Genomic DNA, 24,669 nt, shown 5'->3' on the forward strand with positions numbered 1-24,669 from the left:
GTCTTTAGGCTCTGGGTTCCCTGGGCAGAGTGACCACTGACCAGGACAAGGCCAAACAGAGGATGAAATCTGACTTCAGCACCTCCTCCCCACTTGCAACACTCCTACTAAAGAGTTTAAGATTTTTCCCCTCGTTTTTTTAAAAGTCCACAAAGGACTTTTATCCCCATAATCTTATTTGAGTACCACGATGAGTCTATGTGGTAGATAAGCCAGGGTTTGTAAGCACATTTTGGACTTGAGGAGACAGAGGCTTCCTCAGAGGGACTCAGGGACTTGCCCAAGGTCACAGAGCTGGCCCAGGGTAGAGTTGAAATGAACACCCCAAACTCTTGACACTTAGTCTATGACCCTTTCCACTATACCAGCTGCTTCCACTTGGCTTTCCAGTGAGTTTGCCAAGACATCTCCTGAATTCAGAGCCCCCTCTCCACCAAGGTGACAAGTGGTTAGCATTGTGTTGGCGGTACTTTCTCACTTTTACATAACTTCACTAAGGAGAAGTATTCATCTGAGTTCTGATTTAGGTTCTAAATCAGCACTCTAAATCAGTGCTCTGAGGCCCTGCCCCCAGTCTATCCTTGAGTAAGCATTCCTCTCCAAGCATTGGTTGCCGCATCTGTAAAACAGGCATGATCGTGATGCTTGATCCTCCTAGGTACAAAGTCAGTGTAAGATTCAAGTGTACATGAGTGTCCGACAGCCAGCAAAAAGAAGAGCAAGGTTAAGAGGCCCAGGTTTGGGGTCAGACTTCTGGGGTTGGGTCCTGGGGCAAGTCATTTCACTCTGGGAAACATGGGGCATGTTATTTAGCCTCCAGACTCAGTTTCCTCATGTGTTAAATATAAGGTGGTTCTGGTGAAGATAAAATAGAAAATATATGTAATGCACTTAGCTCACTGTTGCATGCCATGAGCATGCAATAAATGCTAGTTATCTTATAATTAGATCAGCTAATTTAACATTTCCCAAAGTGTGTTCCAAAAAAGATTTTTCCAATAACATATTCCAGAAAAAAAAGGAAATGTTGCATCACCCTCCTCAAGGAGATTCCTGGAGCACAGTAGAATATTAAAGGTTCTGATGGGCCATGATGTGAACCATTGTCTATGAGGTGCAAAGGTGCCCAAAGATGTACTTACCAAATCCAATGGATGTGTCATGATGATGGGAACGAGTGTTGTTGGGGGGTGGGGAGGGGGGGGGGTGGGGGGTGGGGTTGAATGGGACCTCACATATATATTTTTAATGTAATATTATTACAAAGTCAATAAAAAAAATAAAATAAAAATAAAGGTTCTGAAAAAGTTCCACAGAACAGAAACCTGTTCAGCTCTGTTTAGCCTATCACAGAGCCCTCTTTTTCATGAACTTCTGGATGCATCCCACAGAACTTATGTTCCATGAAAAACTCTTTGGGGAATGAATGTGCATCTGGTCCAACACCCTGGGTTAAGGAGAAACGGAGGTACGGGGAGTGAAGTGACTTGTCCTGGGTGGCAGTAAATGGCTTGGTCTCAACCCCTGTGAGTTAAATCTTTGTCCTCCTGTTCTTACCATTGAACCACACTGAGAAAATGCCTTAAGCTGTTGTGCAGGAAAGCACTCTCTAAATCTTAAAAGATCTTCATTATTTGTTTCCTAGCCCAGTGACCTGTCTCGGAGCCTCGCCTGCATCCATCCCTTTGATGACGCAGCGCTGGCTCTGGCCGGGGTTGGAGGAGCTCGGCGGTGGATTGGTTCTGTCTCCTTCCACTCACCCCACCCTGGTCTGTAATAGCGCAGCTCTTGGCCCCAGTCCAGGGAACACTCACACGCAGGCACCAATTTTCTTATGAAACCCCACGAGCCTGGAAATCTTTTTCGAATGAGGTGTGGGGGGATGAGAAGCCCAATAACCCAACCCTGACGACGTGGCAGCTCTTACATATTCCCTGACGTGGCCCGCAAACCAAACCCGTCTTCAGTGAGCAGCTGTGGGGCCAGCAGTAGTGAGTCCCTCCGGCTCAGCCACGTGGCAGCCTGCGCTGTGACTCAGCCGGGCTGAGGGTCGCTGCGAGGCTCCACCCGGTCTTCTGGGGTCTGAAGGGGATGCACAGGAGATCTGCATTAAGCAACTCAGCCTTTCTCCCATTCTCAAATCCAAAGCTCGCTCTCTTCCATTTTTTGAGTGAAGACAAGTCTCATTGCCGTCTTCTGTGGCCCATCCAGCAAATCCCTGTGATATTTCTTCTCCCTGCTCCTGGTTCCTATACCTTTCCCAGACAGGAGATTCTAATGAACCTTAGAGATTCTCGATGTTGGTAGTTGTCAAGCTTCATTTCGTGGAGCTCCAGGCCATGCAGGAGCCTTGTGGGGCAAAAGGAAAACCAGAGGGCAGGTCTCCAGGCCTCCATCCCATTCCCACTTTAACTAGAGCAGCCCTGCTTTTATCTGCCTGATATATTGGAGTTTTGTCTAATATTTCATTTCTAAAAAGTTTTGCTACTTAAAAAATAAACTTGGAAATGCACTGATTTATTACTGACCCAATGGCTTTACAGGAGAAGAAAAGGAGCCCTGGAGAGAAAGAGGGGTCTGTCCAAGAATACAGAGCATCACATGGACCAGGCACCCTGGGAATCCTGGTGAGCCACCCCAGATCTTGGACCCGCTGCCCAGAAGCTTACAGTCTGGTCATTCTGGACAGTCAGTCAGGAGTTGGAAGCCAGAAGAGGGCAGAAGGTACTCCATCTACCAGCTAGAACCTCCCCGGAAGAGATCATGGAAGCCAGGAAGGCACACTCAATCATCTTCAGGGCAGGCAGTGACACGGATGTGAGCAGCCCCTCCAGGACGTTATGTCAGGAGTAGAGGGCCTGTGCCAACCCAGAGCACATGCTCCGCCCGGAGGGTTCACAGCCTTTCCTGTCCTTTTCGAATTATGTCTCTTCCAAGCAAAGTCAGTGCTGGAGAAGTTTCCCTTCAGGCCATTACTTTGTTACCGTTACTGGCAGGGGCTGGGTACACCTTTCCTTAAGGGAACTGAGCATCTCTTTTCTGTTTTCTTCTGGGAGAAAGGCTAAAATCCATCCTCCTGGTATTGAAAGCTTTATAGTGGCTCAGTCTCGTCCTTCCTTCTCATTTCGAATCTGTTCCTCTTCTTCATTTTCTCATCCCCCGTCTCTCCTTCCCCTTTGCTTTAGTCCCTCCTCTTTCTCTCCTTCCAATCCTTTTGGAAAGAGCACTAGACAAGGAGTCAAGAGACCTGGGTTGTATTGACACTAGTACAACATTGTGAATGTAATTAATACCACCAAATTGTATACTAGAAAGTGGTTGAAATGGGAAAGTTATGTTGTATATATATTACCAAAGTGAAAATTCAAAAAACCAGAACTGTACAACACAGAGTGAACCCCACTGTAAACCATAGACTATAGTTAGTAATCTAATTATGACACTGTTCATCAATTATAACAAATGTATTACCCTACTACAAAATTAATAATAGAGAAATTCTGTGTGTGAGGGAGACTATAAAGGAAACTTTCTGCATGATTGTTCTGTAAACCTACAACTGTTCTAAAAAGTAAATAAAAATAAAAGTTAAAAAAAAAAAAAAAAGAAGAAGAGAGAGAGAACTGGTTTCCTCACCCACTCAGCCCAATGGCTTGAGAAAGTCATTTCTCCTCTCTGGGTCTTAGTTTCCTCATCTTTTTTTTTTTTTTTTTTTGGTGAATTTGTGTTTTTTTTTGTTGTTGTTGTTGTTTAATTTTTTTATTCATTTTTAAAAAAATATTACATTCAAAAAATATGAAGTCCCATTCAACCCCACCGCCCCCACCCCCCACTCCCCGCACAGCAACACTCTCTCCCATCATCATGACACATCCATTGCATTTGGTAAGTACATCTCTGGGTAGTTTCCTCATCTGTAAGAGCAGGGTATTGGGTCAGGGCCTAGTTTCCAAAGAGCAGGTAAAAAGGATCAAGAGGGTAGGGCTCAGGTCCAGCCACCTTCCCCTTATTCCCCCCAGAGGCAGCTGTCACTTTGCTTTTTTAAATAGTGGCCTCTCCTGTAAACAAAGGGTTTTGCACCTAATAAAACTTGAAAATCACTGGTAGGTCGAGTAACTTGCAGGCCTTCCAGCCTTTGAATTCAGGGTTTCCCTCCTCTCTTATTCTTTCAGCTCCTGCTTCTCTTTCCTCCTCTGGATTCCTCACTCAGATACTTGAGTTTTGCTGGTGGAAACTTCTGACCTTCAGGGCTAACAACCCTAGGTCTGTCTGGTTATCTCTCTGGAGGCTCCGCTCTGCCTTTTCACTTGCAACAATGGGAGAACAAAGTCTTTCCTCCTTGAAATTCCAGAACAGTGATCCCCTCCCACACTGGGACTCGAGGGCCACAAGATATATAGCCAGCTCCCCTATCTTGCCCCCTTCGGGTCCCAGGTTCCAACACGGAGATCTCCAACTCTTCCCCTCCACCACTAAGCTGCCTACTTCCCAGCTCCATTCCAAATTGGATTATTCTCCTGATGCAGACATTTTTGTGGTGTGAAATCATCTCCCCAACCAGCTGAAGTTGGGAGCTCGCTACGCCCACCACAGCTGGGCAGCCCTCCCTGCGCTGCCACGTCCCCACACCCTCAGCTCCTCTCCTCTAAGCACTCAGAGTTTCCACTTGATTTCTTTCCAATTCTGAAAAGAAATGCAGGCAGAGAGGCAAGCGCGTGTCTGATTCAGTTCTGCCCTTTCCCCACAGTTCCTAGTGCAGTCCTGCCACATGGCTGACTCCCAGGAAGTGGTGATTAAAATGAATTTGTTAAATCCAGACAGAGAGAGAGAGAGACAGAGTCAAAGGAAGAGAGAGTCAACACTGACTCAGAGAGATGGGAAAGAGGGAGACAGAAAGAGACAGAGGTTGGGAGTAGAGGAGCCAGGCATGGAAATAAACGTGCAGAAACCTTATCTAAAGCTTGGCTGTAAGATAAAAGGGTGAGTGCTTATTCTTTGAGTGTTAGGATAAAGGATGGCCTAAACAGCCCATGCAAGGATTCTCTTATTCTCTAAGGGATGTGTCTTTGTGGGGCTTGCTATTTACTATTGATTAGGGCTCTGACTCTGTGAAGTTAAATGTTAACTCTTAGATTTCTTTCCAGTTAATAAAAGAACCCCAGAGATTTATTTTATTGCCTTTGTGTCTAATTTAGCAATCTTATTCCAACATTCTTTTAGTGCATACATATATAATCTCTATTTGAATTCTCTTTGAATCAGCTCTTTCATCTTATTCCCCCATTAATGGGCTAAATTATTGACATCTGCTTATGTTTTAATTTGTATAGTCATGTTTTTAATTTTTAGAAACTATACTTTGAGAAGAGAGGCAGAAATAGAATGAGATACAGGCACAGAAAGAGGGTGGGTCAGTAAGGGGCAGAGACAGAGAAAGAAACGGAACGAGATAGAGAGAGAGAGAAGAGACTGAGACAGAGAAACAGAAAAAGACAAAGCCAGAATGTCCCAGTTGAACACATACACAGAATCCAAGAGTTAGAAGACTCAAAAGGGCAAGAAGCAGCGACCAGGCTCAGCCATGCATATGCACAAAACTATAAATAGTAGGCTTTGGGGATAGGGTGGTTTGGAGTGAAAGATGGAGGTGAAGGGGGGAGTTTAACATTTACATCTGTGTACTTCTGTATGGGCTTTCTTTCAAGAGCACATAATCATGTGTTGCTTTATTCTTGTAAAATAGAGAATAATACATAGAGCAAAAGGCAAAGAGAAATTGTGAGAGAAGGAGAAACCTCCAGAGAGACATCAAGAGGAGACAAAGCAGAGAAAGCAAGGTTCTGATGGAAGGAAAAAGCAAGGTGGGGGTTGCACTAGAGTTGGTTGTTCCATTCATTAGTTTCTCCCACTATGCTGGGAGACCCTTGAGGGCAGGGACCAAGAATAGTCCATGTCTGAACCCCTTGCTCTCACTAAGCCTGAGGCTGGTCCACAGTGGTGCCTATCAGAAATTTGTGTGGACTGCAGGGAGGAAGCCCAAGGAAGCAGAGAAGAGGCAAACATAGACCGATAGAAGGAGGCAGCCACAACCAGAACAGATGGAAGCAGCAAACAGAGCAGATAGGAGCAGAGGGAGAGGCAAATGAAAGGGCAGACAGGAGCCTGGGCTGGGCCTTCTCTCTCCTTCTGGAATCTGGGCTCCCAGGCTGGCAGGTTGGTGCCTCTCAGAGATGTAGGGTCAAGGGGATAGAGGACAAGAGAGCAACACAGAACAATCTGCCAACTGGAGATGCTGGTTTCCCTTCCAGGCATGTCAGTGTCTGAAATCTTCCTCCATATTCCATGCACCAAGGATGAAAGTAGGTGCTTGGAAAGGGGAAAGGGCTGCTCCCGGGCCAGGAGCCAGCTCTGCTAAACCTACCTGAGAACAACCAGGCCCCCAGGCAGCCACTTTTTAATATGTACAGCCTCATAGCTGAAAGGAAGCTGAGTGCTTGTCAAATGCAACCAAATCCAGGAAATGAGGTAGCACAGGCCCAGGGAGAGGTAGAGTCTTGTTCAAGGTCATGCGGTTAACTCTTGTTGCATCAGGACAAGAAACCAAGTCTCTGATTCCTCCTTTGGTATTCGTTCCACTTTGGCAGTCTATATTCCACACAGCAGCTAGAATGAATCTTTTAAAATGCAAATTGGGGAAGCGAACTTGGCCCAATGGATAGGGCATCCCCCTACCACATGGAGGTCCCTGGTTCAAACCCCGGGCCTCCTTGACCCGTGTGGAGCTGGCCCATGTGTAGTGCTGATGCGCACAAGGAGTGCCCTGTACAGGGGTGTCCCCCTCATAGGGGAGCCCCACGTGCAAGGTGTGCACCCCGTAAGGAGAGCCGCCCAGCGTGAAAGAAAGTGCAGCCTGCCCAGGTACGGCGCCACACACACAGAGAGCTGACACAAGACAATGCAACAAAAAGAAACACAGATTCCCAGTGCCGCGGATAGAAGAACACTCAGCGAATGGACACAGAGAGCAGACAACTGGGGGGGGGGGTGGAGAAATAAAAAAAAATAATAATCATAATAAATCTTTTTAAAAAAATGCAAATCATACTATGTCCCTGCCCTGCTTGAAACCCACTGGCAGAATTCTATCCTCCAGTGAGCTGTGTGAGGTTCCTGAGAGGGCTCCTTTCAGGAATCTGACTCAGCTGGGAAGTCCACCTTTTTTTCTTTTTTTTTTTTTAAAGATTTATTTTTTTAATTTCTTTCCCCTTACCTCCTGCCCACCCCCCACCCCCGCCCCCGGTTGTCTGCTCTCTGTCCATTCGCTGTGTGTTCTTCTCTGACAGCTTCTGTCCTTATCAGCAGCACCAGGACTCCCGTGTGGTAGGTGGATGCCCTAGCCATTGTGCCAAGTCCGCTTCCCAAAGTCCACCTTTTTTGTCCTTCCCCCTTTTTTTCTCCCTGCTGCCTAGAATTCAGACATAATGGCTGGATCTACTGGCCCCAAGGTGATCTTTAGGGTGGAAATTACTATCTAAAAGTGAGAAAGGCAGAAGAAGCCTGGTACCTGATGACGAACCCGGACTTTTTACCTGAGGGGGAAATAACTTCTATTTAGTTTAAGCCACTATTATTATTAAGCCAAACTTAGTTCGAATTGATTCACCTCTAATGCTTCCTATTCCATTAGGATAAAACCCAAATTCTTTCTGTTGGTCCCCAAGGCTCTATGCGATAGGGCTTCAGCCCCTCTGTCAGGCCTCAGCTTAACTCTCTGCCTTGTGTAGTGCTCTACCTACAGGCCTTCTCTGTCTTCCATCATCATTTTCTCCTAACCCAGGGTCTAGCACTTGCTGGTCCTTTCTCTGGGATGCTCTAACTCCAGAACTTCAAAGATAAGCTACTTCCCATCCACCCAATCCTAGGTGGACCAACTTCTCAAAGAAGCCTTCCCTAACCACCTAATCTCGAAAAGATTCACTACCCAACCCCCAATCTCCAGTCATTTGATTATACCATCCTGGGATTTATTTTTTATAGTACTTATCACTAGATAAAATTGTTGTTTTACTCATGGGTTGTTTTCTCTCACCCTCTCTCTAGAATGTAAGTGCTGCAAGAACAGGGTTGTGTTGTGCCCAGTGCCCAGTATATGTTTGACAATGGTGAGTTTTTCTATTTTGCCCAAATATTTATCAAGAATGTGGTTAAAACAGGAAATTTTAGGTCATATATATGTTACTAGAATGAAGGAATTTGAAAAAAAATCATAGGACTGTACAACACAGTGAACCCTAATGTCAACTTTGGAATATAGTTAATACAGCAATTACAATAATATTCTTTCATCAGTTGTGACAAAGATACCATACTAATGCAAAGTCTTAATAATGGGCTAGGAGGGACAAAATGGGAACTCCATGCTTTGTATTTTCTGCAGCTTCTCCAATAACAAAAGTATGTTTAAAAAAGAACATTTATCAAGAACTCACCATATGCCAGGGACTTTCTATGGGCTATAAGGCATGAACTGGATATGAAATGTGCTCATGGGTGACTTATGGCTCTCTGGGTAAGGAAAAGTCACAAGTTACACAGAAGATACCACAGTAAGTTGTTTACCCAAACCTTGAAAATATTATGTAATGTGAAAAAAACCAGTGACATTTTAAAGACCACATATAACAGATTTCTTTTGGGGATGGTGAAAACATTCTAAAATTGATTGTGGTGATGGTTATACAACTCAGTGAATATGCTAAAAACCACTGAATTGTACACTTTATTTTTTATTTTTTAAAAAGATTTACTTATTTATTTCTATACCCCCCAGTTGTTTTTGCACTCACTGTCAAGTCATCATTTTTTTAAGGAGGCACCAGGAAATGAACTGGGGACCTCCCATGTGGGAAGGAGGCACCCAATCACTTGAGTCGCCTCTACTCCCTGCTTTTGTGTCTCTCATTGTTTTTCCTTGTTGCATCATCATTTTTTTATGCCAGCTTGTTATGCCAGCTTCTTGCTTGTCTTCTTTAGGAGGCACTGGGAACCAAACCCAGGACCTCCCGCGTGGTAGGCAGGCACCCAAGGGCTTAAGCCACATCTACTTCTGGAATTGTACACTTTGAATTTGTGATTTATGTCTACAGTCATACTACCCTGACTGCACCAAATCTCGTCTGAATAGGTGGTTTGTATGTGTGTGAACTATATCTCAGTAAAGCTGTCAGAAAGAATGAAAGAAAGGAAGGAAGGGAGAGAGGGAGGAAGGGAGGGAGCAAGGAAGAAAGAAAGAAAGAGAAAAAAGAGAAAGATGTTCACTCAGAGCAGAACAGCAAAGAGCAGAGGGGCAGCATTTTGGGGGACTCGGGAGGGAGATCTTGATGTTGCCAGAGTCTAGTAATGACAGTGAGGATAGAAATGTGGGTGCAAATTTGAGACCTATCTCTAGTGTAGCCTAAACAGTCTCTTAAATGCAAACTGATGATGTCACTTTCCTGCCAAAACACTTCATTACCTGCTGGATACTGTTCAAGCTTCTTAAGACATCTTACAAGACTGCTACCCCTCCCACCTCATCTCTCAGCATACCCCCCATCGTTCCCCCAACACATCCTAATAAACTGACCCACTTGTTATCACTGTTAATCAGGATCTCTCCAACCTCCAACAGCCTTTGTATATAAACTGTTCTCTCTGCCTGGGAAAAGCTTCCCTGTGGTCTGACACTGCTCACTTCTACCACCCTTCAGCTCTCAGCCTAAAACCACTTCCTTTGGAAAGCTTCTCTGACTCTCAAAGTCTAAGTTAGGCACCTCTGCTGTACACCCCCTAATCTGTTTACTCATCTGTCTTCCTCACTCTATTGTGAGATTCACAAGAGCAAAGACCATCCCTTGCTCTCCATTGTATCCTCAGCACTTCCTTAGGTTGCCCAGCCTAGAGGAGTGGCTCAATCACTCCGATGAGTGAATGAGATTTTATCTAGAGATGGAAGGCAAGGAAATCTGTTAGAATAGGTTTTTATCCCTCCCCACCCCCAGTCACTCAGTTCTCTGCCTCCCCAGTCCTCAGAGAGAAAGCTCAGCTTCTCTGAGGTCATTCTGCAGCCCCTTAGGCCCTGACTGGCTTCTGAGCTGCATCCAGGTAAGGGACCTTCTACCCTTTAAAGTCCTCTAATTTAAAGACCCTGGTTTTGGCCCCAAGAGCAGGCAGCATCCAACTTCTCAGCTGCTCAGGGAATAAGAAGGAGAGTCCTGTGCTCCCTGGAAGGGCAGCCAAGGGAGTGGGTTTGGGGGCAGGGGGCGGGGGGCAATACCAAGGAATGCTTTGGAGAGAATGGGTCCCCAGTTTCCACTTCTGGGACTCTCAAATCCCTTTACCCAGTGACTTCCCAGGACTTCTACTGTTCTTTCCAATTAAAAAGATCATTTCCTATCTGTTTCTCAGAGGTTCTCAATGTTCCAGGAGAAAGGCCAGGCGGGAGAGGAGGCCATGACCCGAAACACAAGGGAGCAGTATTCCTGAGCCTTCCCAGGCTTCAGCCATTCTAGCCCTTGCCTAAATGAAAAACATTGCTGTGACCAACGCCTCATTTGCCCCTCATAGCCACTCTCCGCCCTCATCTGCTCCCCAGGAGGAGATGGCCCGGGGAGGTGACCCGTTGGCCTGCGTCAGTGGGCTCCCGTGTCCAGTTCCCATCTATTGGCCAGTGGGGAGCATCAGGAGACTGGGAAGAGGGCGAAGAGTGAGGTTGGAATATTCGTTCCCCCAGCTCCCCTCTGAGGGATGACCTCAGGCTGGCCTGCTCCTGTCAGGCTGCCCCCTTCTGTGCTAGCAAAGGTACGTGCCCTGGTCTCTTCAGGCGCCTTGCAGTGCTGGTTTCCAGCAACTCCACTGTCCCTTGTGATTTAACTGCACACAACCTACACCTTTATAAATATAGTCCCATGATTAAATGATCAAATTACCTATTTTGAAAATGCCATCTGTGTTCTCCCAAGAACCTGACTGATATATTTATCCTAAATAGAAAATCATTTTAACAATGATAATAAAATTATGTTATTAAATTCTAACTGAATGTAAAAAAAGAAATGAGGAAAAAGTTCTCTAAAATGATCTCCAGTCTATGTTATTAAGTGAAAAGCAAACTAACAAATAAAAAACAAGGTACAGAATATTAGAGTGCAAGACAGGGAGAGAAAAATACAATTAAATTACACAAGAAAAAGCAATTATTTTTAAAAAACACAAATAAGCCTAATTTTATATCAAATTGGTGGTACAAACATCCTGAGAAGCATTATTCCAAGTGAATTTAAGAGTACTTTGGGGGAAGCAGATTTGGGTCAACTGATAGAGCATCCGTCTACCACACGGGAGGTTCAGGGTTCAAACCCAGGGCCTCCTGACCCCCTGGTGAGCTGGCCCACGAGCAGTGCTGATGCACGCAAGGAGTGCCATGCCATGTAGAGGCTCCCCCACGTAGGGGAGCCGCATGCACCAGAATGGTGCCCTGCAAGGAGAGCCACCCCATGCGAAAAAAAAAAAAAGCACAGCCTGCCCAGGATGGCGCCACACACACAAACTGATGCAGCAAAATGATGCAACAAAAAGAGACACATTCCCAGTGCCACTAAGAATGCAAACGGACACAGAAGAACACACAGCGAGCAGACAACAGGGTGGAGGTGGGGAGTAAGGGGAGAGAAATAAATATAAAAATAAATCTTAAAAAAAAAAACAGTACTTTGGCCACTTATCCTTAGTGGGATATATCCCAAGGAAGAAGGTGCATTACTTTTTACTCTTTGTATTTAAAATAAGATAAAGCAAATAACTACTACATATGATAAGCAAATTATATTAATATTGTTAGCAAGATTTATTGCCTAAGAGAAAATTTAATTAAATTTAAAAATCTGTAATCCTGAAAGGATGTCCTTTTCAATAAGTGACTATAAATATGGAAAGAAAATGAATTTTAATCAAAAACATCATTAGTCAGCAGAGAAATGAACTTATCTAAGGTGTCGAAGTTCATGAAGTTCATGGAGCGCCTACATCTGGGGAGGAGGGAAGTTGTGACTGAGAGCTTCAGGGATGCTGAGAATGTTCCAGATAAGATCTGAGTGGTGGTTAGAGAGGCATGTTCACTTCGTTAAAGACCATCAAGGGCACACTTAGGATTTTTGTACTCCACTGTATGTATTTTAAAGCAAATTAATAAAAAGATTTTCTTTAAAAATCAGTATTTTCTTTCTTAAACATACATATTTTAAATATGTCCCCTGAAAAGGCATAAAAGCCAAGACAACCCAATAGCTAAGGAAACTCCTAGCATTCTGTGGCTCCTAAATACCATTTCCCAATTAGAAATGATTGGCTCCAGATCTGGGGCAGGAAATCTGTAAGACGATCATGAAAAATGTTATTGAACCAGAAAACAAGTAAATTATCAAAGACCACTGAGGTCCTATCAAAAGGATGTAAGAGCCAACTTGAAGGAGCTTCCACTGGCCAAAGATGGAACCATTTGAGAATCAAAAAACAATGGCTGCTATGGACTGACTCACAGTAAATAAAAATCCAGGTGTTTATAGTGATACTCAGGAAAGAAAAAAAAAAACGAAAGGAGAGGGAAGGAAAAAAATTTATTGATCTTTGTTTCAGTCGGGATTATTCAGAGAAGCAAAAAAATACATATATATACAGATATACACACATACACATGCGTTCATGTATATTTAACATATATATATATACACACACACACATATATACACTAGAAGATTTGTTACAGAGATTTGACCTTTGTGGAGCTGGTTAAGTAGACTCTAAAGTTGTTGCTTTTACAACTGATGCTGCAGCTTGAAGTCCACAGAAGAGACAGTCAACAAGGTTCTAGAGTGGAGTAGAGCAAGGACAAGCTAGGATCCTCAAATGCAAGCTGGAACTCATAAAGATGGACTGAAATCCACATCAAGGTGTGGTCACTAAGCCGGCACTATAAAGGAGAGTCATCAAAAAGCCATTCCACCAATCTATCAAGCCAGCTCAGGGGAATATGGTAAAACCAGTGGATTTCATGAGCATATAACCATTGCTGTACTTCATTTGCTGTGAAATGAGTTTCTTGGTCAAAAGTGATGATGTATGGACTACGATGGTGGATACGGTATTCTATAAATCCACAGATGATAGTTTTGCAGAAGCATTATAGGCAGGAGAAAGCAAATCCATAGCCAGAATTGGTGCCTCTTCTGGTAAGAATGAAACACTGCCCCTCTCATGGTAGAAGCAGTCCAGTGTAATCAATCTACCACCAGGTAGCTGGCTGATCCCTCTGGGGAAATGTTCTATATTGGAGATTCAATGTTGGTCCCTGCTTTTGGCAGATTGGCTTTGGTGAGCAGAAGTTCATGTTGCTGAGTCCAAATATAGCCTCCATTCCAGCTGTCATGGATGCTTTGTTCATGAGCTCATTGGACAATAACAGAAGTGGCTGGGAAAGAGGCCAACTGGTGTCCATGAAATGGTAGAACAAAGGTTTATTGCCAACCCTCCCAGCTGAAAGCAAACTGCTGCTGATAGTCTTATCAACAGATATAGGGAAAGAAAGCATTTGCCAGATCAATAGCTTCCTGTCAGGTACCAGGAAATGGGCTGATTTGTTCCAGGAATGAGACCACATCTGAACTCAGCACCTAATTAAGCTTAGGATAATCTATTGCCATTCTCTAAGATCCATTTGGCTTCTGCCTGGGTCAAGAAGATAGTTGAATAGAGATGTGGTAGGAATCATCACTGCAGCATCTTTCAACTCCTTGATTGTGGCAACAATCTCAGCATTACCTCCAGAAATGAGGTATTGCTTTTCGTTTACCATTTTCATAGGTAGAAGCAGTCCTAGTGGCTTCCACTTGGCCTTTTCTACCATAATAGTCCTTACTCCATGAACTAGGGAACCAATGTGGTGATTCTGCCAGTTGCTGCATATGTCTTCTCTAATTACAAATTCTGGGACTGAAGAATTAACCACAGGATGGGTTTGAAGACCCACTGTGAGATGGGCCCTACTGACTGGTAGATTGCAGTGACATATTGGGTCTCCAGGAATTGGGATCAGTTCAGAGCCAGTGTCCAGTAATCCCAAGGTCTGATTATATTTATTTCCTCAAGACAATCACTATAGTTCCATTGAGGTAAGGATAAGAGGAAATGAAACAAGGTTTTTGTCAGGATAGCAGGGTCCTTCAAGGGGATCCAGCCTCCGCTTCATTCAAGGGCTTCTGAGTCTGTTAACTGGTGCAAGACTAGGAATTGGTTGAAGGACTGACTTGTTTTGGTTATAAAGTTGGAAGCTCGCCAGACCTAGAACTTTTCTGCTTATATAGATCAAGTAAGACTTTAGTAGGCTGCATATCTATTTCACTTCTAGGGACATCATAATCAACTAGCTAATGGCATAGGTTTCTTCAAATCAGACTATTGTGATCACTGCTTGGGTTCGGCTGTCCATTGCAGTAACCATGCCCACCTCGTCTTTGGTGATAACTTGCTGCTGCTCGCCCCCTGCCACCCCGGTATCCCGCCATCCCCATTGAATGTGGGGCCTCCAGTTCAGTGACAGCAGCTCCCACTGTGAGTCCTGGCCTACGGAGAAGTGCAAACACAGAGCTCTTCAAGGATGCTGGGGTTTCCCTCACAAACCTAATTCTCATAGTCCTGGTTAAAGGTGTGTCCTCTGGACTCTCCTAGGATCTTACATGGTAGAACCACTCTAGCATTCCAATCTCCCTAAGCTTTTGGATACTTCCTCTACAGTATACCAAGGATATTCTGTCATTTCAACTTCACCTAGTGTAGGCCACCTCCAGGTCCATGTATCAATCAGCCAGCTAAGGAAACCGTTAGAGTCATTTGCAGCCCCTTCAGCTAAAACATTGAACACAGAATCTCTGCTTAATGAGCCCATATGAATAAATTCAGCCTGAACCAACTTTATATTCCTTCCACCCTGCTCCCATACCCTTAAGATCCACTCTTACACATATTCCACGTTTCTGTTGATACAAATTGGCAAAATCATGCAATTCCTTTGGGGTGTATCACATCTCCACACAAGTCACACTGTGTGTCACACCCTTAAGGGTCTGACAGGCCTTGAATCTAGCAGTCTCAACCCTGTAGCTATAGAAAATTAGGATTTCATGTAAGATGGTCAATTTAGCTTTCAGCTGCTACAGGCAGACCTTGAGTTGGAAATTTAAAGCCCTGAGGTCAGAATTTTCTCTCTATCTTTCCCAGCACACTTAAAAGTGACCAATCAACTCCATTATACTCATTTTTACTAATACGTTCTATGTCAGCATATACTTGATCTCTCAGAGACTTGCATTCAATAGGTACTTGCTTACATGAATCTCATTTGAGTAAATATTTTGACACTGCAGTCCAGGGACTACTGGTGTCCTCTTTACTACTGCAAGCACCATCACTGGTGCCTTAAATCTAAGCAGACCAGAGAACCAATTCCAGAAAACCCAGAACCAGTTTAGAAAACTCATCTTTTTAAAGATTCTGTTCCCTGGAACCACTTTCAGTACCAAATTCTGTGTCACAGTTCCATCGGAGAGGAGAACCACCAGGAGGTGTCGATATGTTTGTTTCAGGGATTTGTACAGGAATTCGATCTTATATTAAGCAGACTCTGCACGACTGTTGCCTTCGCAGCTGATGCTGGAGCCTGAAGTTCGCAGGGAAGGCAGTCTTCAAGGGAAGGTGGATGTAAATGGAGGAGAGCAAGGACAAGCTGCAGCCCACGAGCTTTAAGTGGAACTCACGATGCCATGGTAAAATCCCGTCAGTTCTCGCTGATGTGACCTTGATGGTGAGAATGTCCGCAAGAGAACCTGGTGGCCTTTCTCACGGAGCTAAACATCCATCAGGCCCAGAAGTTGGAGAGATGAAGGAGAACACAGCAATGGAGCAGTTACAGGGCCAGCTGTTCCCTTGCACCAAGGATGTGAGCCAACAGATAGCGACAACCAATGTGTGTGAGCTACAGTGGCTTCTGCTTAAATACTACCCTCCAAGTCTCCCACCCTAACTGGATTATGGCCCACCCTAACCAGAAATTTACAGGGAAGGGAATTCTGGGAAATGTAGTTCAGCCTGGCCAACGTGATACATTATAAATCCACCACAATCACTTTTTGAAAATTGATGCACAAAGGAAAAGAATCAACCATCTATCCTGCTTTTCCAGTTCTCCCTTAAATATATGAGGGAAAGTTCTCCCTTAATACACAAAGAGGCACTGCTAGAAATTAAAGATCACTATTTTGCAACCTCTAATAATGGATTTAGTCAATGATCATCAAAGAATGAAAGGTTGATGGAGAACTATATAATGAGTAGATAAAGTCAACAGCACTTAAACCCACCTAATGAACTTAACATCAAGAGTGGAACAACTAGATATATGTGCTTCACCAGGTGAAGCAGTAGGAAGTTCATGATGTAACCTAAGAAGTATTCATGGCAAAAAAAAAAATAATAATAACGTGGATCTAAATGAAATTACTAGAGGGAAGCAGACTTGGCCCAATAGTTAGGGCATCCATCTACCACATGGGAGGTCCGCAGTTCAAACCCCGGGCCTCCTTGACCCGTGTGGAGCTGGCTCATGCACAGTGCTGATGTGCACAAGGAGTGCCCCTGCCATGCAGGGGATGTCCCCCGTGTAGGGGGACCCCACACCCAAGGAGTGCGCCCCATGAGGAGAGCCGCCCAGTGCGAAAGAAAGCTCAGCCTGTCTAAGAATGGTGCCACCCACACGGAAAGCTGACACAACAAGATAACACAACAAAAAGAGACACAGATTCCCGTGCTGCTGACAGCAACAGAAGAGGACAAAGAAGAAAACGCAGCAAATAGACACAGAGAACAGACAACTGGGACGGGATAGGGGGTAGGGGAGAGAAATAATAAATAAATAAATATTTAAAAAATAAATGAATAAAAATAAAAAATAAAAAAATAAATGAAATTACTAGTTAACGAAACATACAATGAATAAAGGAATATCTAAAAATACCACAAGAGGGGAAGTGGATTTGGCTCAACTGATAGAGCATCCACCTACCACATGGGAGGTACAGGGTTCAAACCCAGGGCCTCCTCACCCGTGTGATGAGCTAGCCCACCTGCAATTCTGATGCGTGAAAGAAGTGCCATGCCACGCAGGGGTGTCCCCCACATAGGGGAGCTCCATGCACAAGGGGTACATCCTGCAAGGAAAGCCACCCTGCATGAAAAAAGTGCAGCCTGCCCAGGAGTGGTGCCCCATGCACAGAGAGATGACGCAGCAAGATGATGCAACAAAAAGAGACACAGATTCTGGGTGCCGCTGACAAGAACACAAGTGGACACAGAAGAACACACAGCGAATGGACACAGAGAGCAGACAATGGGGGTAGGGAGGAAGGGGAGAGAAATAAATAAATAATAAATCTTAAAAAAAAAAAAACCACAAGAATCCAATCACCAGGAGACTAGAATCCAATCAGTCAAATCTAAAATGTGGGAAATTTTGCAGGACAGATGACCTGGTTTCTTCAATGAAGAAATAGCATGAAAAAAGTGGAGGTGGGGGTACAGAGGGGAATTCCAACAGATTAAAAGAGACATGAAAACAAAACGGAGGGCATGGGCTTCATTGGATCCTGATTCAAGTCAACCAAATATAAACAGGCATTTTCAAGACAATCTGGAAAATTTGAACAAAAATTGGGTATTGGGCAATATTAAGAGAATTACTGTTAATATTTTGGGCTGGGTAAATGTATTGTTAGGTTAAAAAAAAGTCTTTATCTGTTGGATATACATACTGAAATATTTATGGGCATAATGATATATTATATGATACTTGTTTTGAAGTACTCCTAAGGGGAAGAAACTGTGATGGACTGGGTATATATAAAACAAGATTGATAAAATGTTTACAGCAATTGGGGATGGATGATGGGTAGATGGCAAGATAATTATATAATTCTCCTTGCTTAGGAGTATGCTTAAAAATTTCCATAAAACATTAAAATAATAATATTAAATTAACAATATTAAATGGATTTTGTTACTTGTGAAGACTCTGAGACTGAAGTCTGCTCCCTTGTTAAAAAGGGAAAGATTAGCAAATGCTAGAAAGGTGTTAGCTAGCACTTTATTAAGACTTTCCCTGATGTGATCAGAAGGCTTGGAAAATAATTTAAAGGGAAATAATTCACTCATGTGGATTCAGTGTTATTTCATGCTAAAATAATCTTCAGAACAAAAAGCGATGTGCATCCCACCTTGAGGAATTCTGGTATTGTAAAACGAACCTAGGATTGGGAAGCAAGAGACCTGGTGTCTACTCTTGCTTGTTGTCCAATAGGAGGTCCCCCTACCTTAGTTTCCTCATCGTTAAAATGGGAGAAGTCAGTCTAAAAGATCTCTAGGATTCATCCCCCTGACTGGAGCTGTGATTCGGTAAATAATCATTAAGTGTTTAACAATGTATTCAGTCATAAACCATCATTTATTGGATATTTACTGTGCACTTTGCTGGACATACCGTCTGCCTTCACAGAGCCTGCAGTCTGACTGGAATCTGCCATCTCCAAGAGAATGTGTCAGCTGCTCTGAAAACTAGATGCTGGCCTAGTGGAACATTTTGGAAGGAGGCAGTTTTCTCTCAGGCCTTCTGCCTACTTAAATGCCCCAGCTCTCTTCCTAGGCCATCTGCATTTCGGCACAGCTGGGAGGACAGCTGTTGCGTTCCTGTGACAGAGGCTTCAGCACTCGAAATGACCATGCTGTGCCATATTCTTACCCCTGAAGTGGGGGTAGAGTCACTCCACCCACACACATTTGCTGAGAGGGTAGGGTGCTCATCCAGAGGAAGAAAAATGCTGTTAGTGAAGCAGGCTGGTAAGCCAGGGAATTAATAGATGGATCTGGAACCTGGCAAGAAGTCCATGTGGACATTAGTACCCCCCAAGATGGCTGCTGGAGGACCCCCACCCCCGGGATTCTGCTATCCAGAACAGAGCCTTCTTCCTGGGAGCTAGGAAAAGCCCCAGATGTTCCCTGGGAACTTTATCATGGGGTCCTCACTAAGGGATTGATGGGTGGGGTAATCAACCAAAACAGCAAACAGCTGGGACCCCTCCCCTGCCATTAGCAAAGGGGTGGAATAATTAACAGTTTAAAAGCAAACTGTGAGGCTTGAGCGCTCCTGCCCTGCTCTCCTGCCTGCTGAGGCTTGAGCGCTCTCGCCCTGCTCTCTTGCCTGCAGACCTGTCCTGTCCTCTGTGTGCTGCTTTCTCCATTTTTTCCTCTGCCACGGGGCCACGCAAGGAAACCTGGGGATTTATAATCTATAATGGGGAATTGTAGCTTGTAAATCAGCCCTCTTTATCCCCTTTCACCCCCTTCCTCTCTACCTGGGACCCCTGCTGTTATTTCTCCCATTTCTCTTTCCTCCCTACCTGAATAAATTACAGACATAACTCATCCAGCGTGCTCTCAAAATTCATTTCTGCGGCATAGCCAAGAACCTAGATAAAACCCGGTAACATTACCAGAGAAGGACAAAATAATGCACCAGTCCACTCCCTTTCTTATCTCTCTCTGAATACCAGAATAAACAAATCAAAGTTTCTCATTCCCTCTGAGCAGAGACAACATTGAAAATTCCAAGTTTACTTTTTAATTCACTTTTTAATTCATCCCATCAATAGGAACCAGCCCAAACAGTAAATCGGTTTCACCTTTCTACATCTCGGGTTTTTCTCTCTGTAGAATGGGGATGGTAATGGTACCTATCCCGGGTTTTTCTCTCTGTAGAATGGGGATGGTAATGGTACCTATCCCCTTACGGATGCTGAGAAGATTCAGAGAAATAATTCGTGCAAAATGCTTAGCACAGTGCCGACCATATAAAAAAATAAATAAATGGCCACTGTGTCACCACCTCTTGTCTGTTCAGTCCACTTCACCAGATAGGAAAAACAAGTTCCTTGCTTGACCAGGCTACCCAGAGTCTAATCCCTTTTTCCAGGACCTTCTCCATGATCATTTGTGGCCCCTACTACCGTTCACCTTCTCCTAGGACCCAAGAAGCCTGACCCTGGCCACGGTCATGCAATGTCTGGCCTCTGAGTCATTCTTTGGGCCAAAAGATCCAATCATCTTTGCTTGAAACTCCCAAGAAACCAATCAGATTCTTTTCCATGAGTGTTCTATGGAACAAACAAAGAAACAGCCCAGATGCTGAGGTGAATCTGGCCTTTTGTTTTTCCTCAACTTTCCCAAGCTCTCTTGACAGCCTTTCCCTCTCTTAATACTAACCCCAGGACATTCTTATCTGCCTTGTTTCAACCTGCCGTACTTTTTCTAGCCTCATCTCCAGAATAGATTATTTTACCCTTGGTTTTCAGGAGACCTCCTGAACAACCCAAAGCCTTTAAAATTCAACATTCAGTGGTTTCCCATCTTCCACATAGTTAAGGCCAGAATGCCCAGCTTAGTCTCCAAGGATCCCCCAATATCTGACCTCATCCCCCACCATCTTATAGGCAACCTGTGCTCTCATACTATAATTAGAGGTTATTCCCTATTAGAGCACTTACCCGCCTTCTTGCTTTTCCCCAAATGCAACAAATACTTTTTTGGGCTTCAGACAAATCCTTCCTCCTCTGCAAGAAATTTCATATGCCTTCAGGGATCAGGCAGATAATAAGATAGGGTGAAAAAGTTTAACAAGAGGGTGGGGCACAGCCTGCAAAGAGCCAGAGAGAACAAGCTCTGCCTAAAGGCTTTCAAATTCAAAATGTTTAAAACAAAGTGATAACCAAATAAAGCACGTCTGCTGGTGTGGGACCTTCCATAGGTGATTGCTTTCAAACTAGTGCAATCCAAATTCCAGATGAATTCATATGCAGAACCTCTCTATAAAAGTAGACAGAGGTAGTGTTATTGATATAAAATTATTTTATGATTTTAAATTTATTATCGTACATGTTATAAAGCCAGTCAGTTTTGTGTGATCTATCTTTAAAAAAAAAGATAATTAAAAAAATAGACCCTCAAAAAACAAACAAAAACAGTCATGGGGTTTGGGTGACAATTATAGTCTTAAATCAACCTCAGCAACCAATTTGTTGCCCAATAAGTTTTTTTTAAAATTGTATGACATTGAGAAAAATACCAGCATTACAGATATGTAGTTGTCAATGGTAAGAGGTTTTTAAATAGCTCGCCTTGACTCCTTCAGGGAAGGGCATGAGACGAAATGTCAGACTGCCAACGGCATCCCTCTCCCTGCTGGGCTTGACTAGGAGGGGATGGAAGATCCAGAGCAGCAGCAGCCTTCTGAATGACTAGGAGAGAGAGAGAAACTGGTCCCGGCGCGTAGGTCTGAGCCCTAAACCAGTCTGGGGCAGACACTGCCATTTGCCTGTCCAGTACCCTCTCCTCCTTATTGACAGAAGCTCAGTTTTGCTCAGAGAACTCCATGTTTAGCTCAAAATACTCAACTTCCTAGACTTTGTTCTGACCAGTCTTGTAAGCAGAAGTCAGTGCATAGGATTCTGAGGAAGCTTGTAGGAGCAAGAGTGGAACTTTGCACTTCATCAATCTTCTCCCTGCCTGGATAGTAGACAGGTGACTGGGAGTGGAGCAGCAGGAGAATGGAAACCACAAGGAAAGGCTAATAGTGATGTGGGCTATGGGTGGGAGGCTCTTTGTCTCTGCAGAGACAACCTAAACTATCTGTGACTTGTGCGTGTGGGATGATAAAAGGCTGCAGTCCTGCAGTTGGTGACCAGGAAAGAGTTTAACAATGCAAGGTCTATAAACTTTAAGTATTCAGGGGAAATGCAAACAAAATATGCTAAAAGCTTATTGAATGCCTGAGGTCCATGCTAAAAGCTTACCTAAGATGTGGAAATATATGCAAATTCAAGCCTATTGAGAACTGAAACAAAAGGACCATTTGGCCTTTCCTCTCTGTATAAAAGGGACTCAAAAATCTTGTTCGGGGCTCGGGATTAAAACAGAAAGCTCCCGAGTCAGTCCGGCAGTCAATAAACCATTTTTCCTTCTCAAAATCATTCCTGAGTCCTGGCCTCTCTATACTAATTGAACCTCTCTCAAATTCTACAACAATAGAAGGAGATACAGCACTGACAAACACCCAACCTTCAGATTTCTTGCAAAGTTAGGGAAAAGCTGCTGGAATAAATTTCCATGACACACAGCAGAATGCAATGCCTAACTGCTACACACCCCTACTCCTAGACCTTTTGATTATAGGAACCCCTAAATCCCCTTTTTGCTTATACTGGTATGGGTTGGATCTTCTGTCACTCTCAACAGAATAAATCTTATTTCTGACTTTGAGGAGATTCAGTGTTTATTTCAGGGCCATTTCCTGCAGGCGTGCAGCCCCTTCCTTACTTCTGGGAAACAAGGCGAGCCCCAATCCTATTTTAAGCTTTAAGAGAAAGGTAGTTAGTATGTGGCAGAGGAGAATCACCCTGTGGCCTCGGAGGAAGAGCAAAGCCTGAGGTGGAGAGAGGGAGTACTAGGAGTGGGGGGAATAGGCGCCTGAAGGGGAGCAGGAAGTTGGCTTTGGCTTAAGAAAGGCTGCCCCAGTGTCTGGAGCTGGCTGGCTGGGTCACAAAAGTAATTTTCATGACTCTACAGCCTAGCTATGTAGAGGTGGCTCGCTCCAACTTTTAGCGCACTGTTATTGGCCCTTACTCTTCTGAGGCATGTGAAGAGCTGCATTCTTTGGAGGGCTAGGCTTCTTTAGAACTTTTCCTCTTCCCTGGAGGGGTCAAGAAGGAGGCAGGGGAAGCATAAGAATTAACCTGAGCAGGCACAGACTTTGGAGCCTGTAAGATCTGAATTTAAGTCCTGTGTCTGCACCAGCTTGCTGAGTAACTGGAGCAATGGATTTAATTTCTCTGGGACTCAGTTTCTTCATCTGTAAAATGGGGATGAAAATAGTTATCTCTTAGGACTCTTGCAAGGATTACATAAGCTATTAAAGTTTAACAGGATAATGGATACAGAATGTTTTGTTTGGCGTGGTGGAAAAGTTTTGGTAAGGGATTGTGGTAATGGTAGCACAATGTTGTGAATATAATAAAGACCACTGAATTGTATACTTGAAAATGGTTAAAATGGGAAATGTTAGTTGTATATATATTGCCACAGTAAGTTTTAAAAATGAAAACCAGAAAAAAAAAAAAAGAGATGGAACTATTGGGGGAAACTGGATTAAGGGTACATGGGACCTCTCTGCCCTGTATTTCCAACTTCTTAATTTAAAAATAAAAAAAAATTAATAGGCACAGAGTGCCCAGCGGTCCCACGGATCTGTCTCTTGCTTCAACAGTGTGTGAATGGAACAGATCCGGGGACTTTTCCCCACACCTTCTCCGCATTGACCACTTTGCAACTGCTTCTCCAGTTGCAACCTCCAGGACCAACTTCTCGGCCATCCCCGGCTGCCGGGACCAGCTAACACCGCTTTTTTTGTGGTTAATACCTCATTGTCAATCAACCATAAACTCCCAGATCCATCAGAATTATTCTGCCGACTTGGAAGCCTCTGTGAATGGCCTGGTCAACCTGCAGTTGCTGGCCTCCTATACCTACCGCTCTCTGGGCTACTATTTCGACCACGACGATGTGGCCCTGAAGGGCATGGACCACTTCTTTCTCGATTTGGCGAAGGAGAAGCGCGAGGGCGCTGAGCATCTCTTGAAGATGCAAAACCGGCGGCCGCGCCCTCTTCCAGGACATGCAGAAGCCTTCCAAAGATGAGTGGGGTAATAGACCCCCGACGCCATGACGCCATGGAAGCTGCCCTTGTCCTGGAGAAGTTCCTGAACCAGGCCCTTTGGGATCTGCATGCCCTGGGATCTGCCAGCACGACCCCCACCTGTGTGACTTCCTGGAGAACCATTTCCTAGATGAGGAGGTGAAACTGATCCAAAAGATAGGTAGCCACCTGACCAACCTCTACAGGCTTGCTGGCCCGCAGGCCGGGCTGGGCGAGGATCTCTTTGAAAGGCTCTCCCTCAAGCATGATTAGGAGCCTCTGGAACCCAGAGGCCGTGGGGGAGGGCTCTATTCCCCCAGCATCCAGGCTTCTGCCTGAGCCCCTCCAGCCAGGAGGCATCTTTCTAACTGCCATCTTGTAGCCCTCTAACAAGCCCTGAACCAAGTGTAAACAATAAAGCTTTTTGCAGCAAAAAAAAAAAAAAAATTAATAGGAAAAAGACAAAAATCTACAAGTCATTGGTAGAGGCAATAGGACTGATGAGCTGAGATAATTTGATAGAACAGAAAACCGAGTTTTCTATGGACTCTTAACTAGACCATTTTGATATTCTTAGAGATATAAACGTGAAGGCTGAAGAATTTTTAAATGAATTGTGACTGTGGAACTTTGCATTCTTGAACTGTGGCCCTGACAACGTGGGCCATAAGAAGCTTCGAGATTTTCCTGGGTCAGGCATCAGAGATCTGCCTTTTTCCTGCAGCAGGAGGCCAGCTATGCTGGTTCCCTTTCACCATTCCCGATTGCCTACCCCTATCCAACCTGTC

General features: G+C 44.3%; 1 pseudogene; it reads left to right on the plus strand.

Moving 5' to 3' along the window:
• The first annotated feature begins 2,297 nt into the window (after positions 1 to 2,297).
• On the plus strand, positions 2,298 to 24,335 carry LOC139438530 (ferritin light chain pseudogene; annotated as a pseudogene).
• The last annotated feature ends 334 nt before the right edge of the window (positions 24,336 to 24,669 follow it).

The sequence above is a fragment of the Dasypus novemcinctus genome, unplaced genomic scaffold (assembly GCF_030445035.2).
Source record: "Dasypus novemcinctus isolate mDasNov1 unplaced genomic scaffold, mDasNov1.1.hap2 scaffold_189, whole genome shotgun sequence".
Classification (NCBI taxonomy): domain Eukaryota; kingdom Metazoa; phylum Chordata; class Mammalia; order Cingulata; family Dasypodidae; genus Dasypus; species Dasypus novemcinctus.